The 3,667-nt window shown below is 38.6% G+C and overlaps 1 non-coding gene across 1 annotated transcript; it reads left to right on the plus strand.

Moving 5' to 3' along the window:
* Positions 1-550: 550 nt before the first annotated feature.
* LOC112913815 (U6 spliceosomal RNA) lies at positions 551-657 on the plus strand. The gene has a single exon (XR_003233733.1). It is a non-coding gene; the product is annotated as a U6 spliceosomal RNA (small nuclear RNA).
* The last annotated feature ends 3,010 nt before the right edge of the window (positions 658-3,667 follow it).

The following is a 3,667-nucleotide window of genomic DNA, read 5'->3' on the forward strand; positions in this document are numbered from 1 at the left end:
TCCTAAATACATTAGAAGTATGGGAAACATGGGTGGCTCTGTGGTTGAGCATCTGCCTTCAGCTCAGGGTGTGATCCCGGGGTCCTGGGATCGAGTCCAACATTGGGCTCCATGCAAGGAGCCTGCTTCTCCCTCTGCCTGTGTCTCTGCCTCTCTCTCTCTGTGTCCCTCATGAATAAATAAATAAATAAAATCTTAAAAATATATATATAGGAAACAACTTTACTGAAGGAAGCAGGGGAAGCAATAGTGAGCTGAATAACATCAGAATGTTTAGACCCTTGAAAGCCAAAGGTAAAGAGACTACAGATTTGTATTCTAGACAATACAGTTGTTTCCCATTAGGCAAAAGTTAAGAATTCTGAAGTCACTATATATCTATACTGGAGCAAACAAGTAAGTAAAGAGATGGCACATGATGAGAGGCAGGTTTTTCGCTATTGGAGTGAGAAGTTAGAAATAAACAAGGGGAGGAGTGAGAAAGATCAGTGTTGTAATAGAGTTAGATGCATCAGTATAAATTTATGTTTAGCTTAAGATAGATCCTGTAGTGCTCGCTTCGGCAGCACATATTCTAAAATTGGAACGATACAGAGAAGATTAGCATGGCCCCTGCGCAAGGATGACACGCAAATTCGTGAAGCGTTCCATATTTAAAAAAAAAAAAAGATCCTGTAGATTACATAAAAAAGGTTTTGTAGGTATATATGCACACAGAAGCTAGTACACACACACACACACACACACACACACACACACACACATTTCCTTGCCCAGTCAGTTGAGTGGCCTAGAAATAAGGGCACTTCAGGAGCCACTAGCTCTTCCGGATACTGTAGCAATCATCTTAGCTTCCAATACTATTTTCCAAAAAAAGGAACCAGAGCTCTTTGGAGAAACTGATAATTCCAGAACAGGGGCAAGAAATAAATAAGTTGAGCTTGGAGCATGTTATATTGCCAGAAAGTGAGTATTGAGAAACATAATCAAATGCAAAAAAAAAAAAGGTGGAAATATGTCACAGGAATCAACTGAAAGAGCTCCCAGGGGCCAAGGCTGGAATAATTTTAACAAAGTATAACCCAAAGTATAAAATAAATATCTGTGTGTCCATACTGATGAAATAAATGATTGAATAAATAAATAAATAAATAAATAAATAAATAAGACAAATCCCTCATGTAGAGTTCCAAACTATCTATCTATCTATCTATCTATCTATCTATCTATCTATCTATCTATTTATTTATAAAGATTTTATTTATTTATTTGAGAGAGAGAGCGCAGGGGCAGCAGGTAAGGGTAGAGAGAGGGGGAGAAGCAGACTCCCCGGCGATCAGGGAGCCTCACCTGGGCTCCATCCCAGGGCCCTGCGGTTGTGACCTGAGCCCACTGCAGATGTCACTGACTGAGCCACCCAGGCGCCCTCCAAATAACTTGTGTAGATATGCTGCTTTATTTTATTTTTTTTTTAATTTTTAAAAGATTTTATTGGCAGAAGGAGAAGCGGACTCCCCCTGGAGCAGGAAGGCTGCCACAGAACTCGATCTCAGGGCCCGGAGGCAGGACCTGAGTTGAAGGCAGACGCTTAACCGACTGGGCCACGCGAGTGCCCCGGATATGCTGCTTTTAGGAATGTGGAGCATAGCTCCCTGCTTCTGGAGCTTGATGGACACATCATCACTTCCTTCAAAAGAGAACATAGAAATCAGAAAAAAACAGTGAGGACACCTGACCAACACTAGGTGATCAAGGTGCACATCCACCGTGGTGGCATTTTGATGACTCCTAGTATCACCCGATGAAAATGTCCATTTTACTTCAATTGTCTCTTTTCCCAAACCTCATCCTCAATCTAATCATGAGAGAATTATTAAACAAACCCCAGCTGAAGGAGACTCTACCAAATACCAATGAACCATAGTCTTCAAAACTGACAAGGCCCTCAAAAGCAAGGGAAGACTGAAACTCCCGCTGTGGGCACAAGGCCAGAGGATTGAATGGAATGTGGGGTCTGGCTTCAGGTCAGAAACGTGACTCAGTGAAAGCGAAGGGAGTCTGACACAGCATGGACATTAGTTAGACGTGATGCAGTGTGTAAGCTACTTACTGTAACGAGCCTACCACATTAATGCCGCCTGTATGATGTAGATTAACAATTGATGAAATTGAGTGCGAGGTATAGGGGAATAACTGGTACTATTGTTTTCATTTATAGTATTTTTAAAGGTTAGTTATATACACATAACAAATGCAATATTTCAAAGTATATGTTTCCATGATTTTCAGCATATTCTATGTTGTGCTACCATGATCACTATCTAACTCCAGAACATTTCAGTGAACACAAGAAGAACTACTTACTAGCATTTAGTCTCATTTTCTCCCTTCATCATCCCTTTTTACCCCATGGCAGTTACTAATTGATTTTCTATCTCTATACATTTCATATTTCATATGATGGAACCATAGAATATCTGGTCTTCGGGGTCTGGCTTCTTTCTTTTACTTAGCATAAGGTTTTCAAGGTTTATCCATGTCGTAGCATTTAACAGTGCTTCAGTCTTTTTATGACTGAATATTATTCCATCATTAAAGATATACCACTTTGTGTTTATCTATCGATCAGCCGATAAGCACTTAGGTTGTTTCCACTGTTTATAAATTTTATAAATAAAATAATGCTGCTATGAAATTCAATTACAAGTTTTTGGATGGAGGTATGCTCTCATTTCTTTTTCTTTCTTTCTTTCTTTCTTTTTTTTTTTTTTTTTTTTTTTAGATTTTATTTGCGAAACAGAGAAAGGGCACGAGTGAGAGAGAGCAAGGATATGCTCTCATTTCTCTTGGATTCGTAACTAGGAGACTAGGAGTGGAATTGGTGGCTCAACCATAGGATAATTCTATGCTTAATTTTTTGAGGGATTGCACAACTGCTTTAAAAGCTGACTTCACCAATTTATATCCCTACCAGCAATTGGCACAAGGATTCCACTTTCTCTGCATCCTCACCGACACTTTTTATTATCTGCCTTTTTAATTCTAGTTATCCTACTGAGTGTGAAGTAATCTCTCATGGTAGTTTTGGTGGCATTTCCCTGTGGAACATCTTTGCCTATGCTTATTGGCCATTGTAAATCTCCTTTGGAGAAATCTCTAGTCAAATCTTTGTCCTATTGGTTTTTTTTAATGAGTTGTCTTTTTTGGGGGGGTGAGTTGTAAAAGTTATTTATACATTCCAGACACTAAGACTGTGTCAGATACATGATTTTGCAAATGTCTTATCCCATCTATAGGGTTTGTCTCCTCACTTTCTTGATAATGTTTTTGACACACAAATTTTTTTATTTGATGAAGTCCAATCTATCTATTTTATCTTTGATTACTGTGTATTTGGTGTCATATCTAAAAGACATTGTTTAATCTAAGGTTATGACATTTTTCACCCATTTCCTTCTAAGGACTTAATAGTGTTAGCTTTTAAATACATATCTTTGATCCATTCTGAGTTATATTTATTTGCAGTGTACGGTAGGGCCTCCAAATTTATTCTTGTGCTTATGGGTATCCCATTGTACTAACCCCATTCATTAAAAAATACCTGCCTCCACTGAATTGGCCAAAACTCAATGAACTCACTGCACTGGTTTGCAATATTGTGCTAGAT

Source organism: Vulpes vulpes, chromosome 1, assembly GCF_048418805.1.
Source record: "Vulpes vulpes isolate BD-2025 chromosome 1, VulVul3, whole genome shotgun sequence".
Lineage (NCBI taxonomy): Eukaryota > Metazoa > Chordata > Mammalia > Carnivora > Canidae > Vulpes > Vulpes vulpes.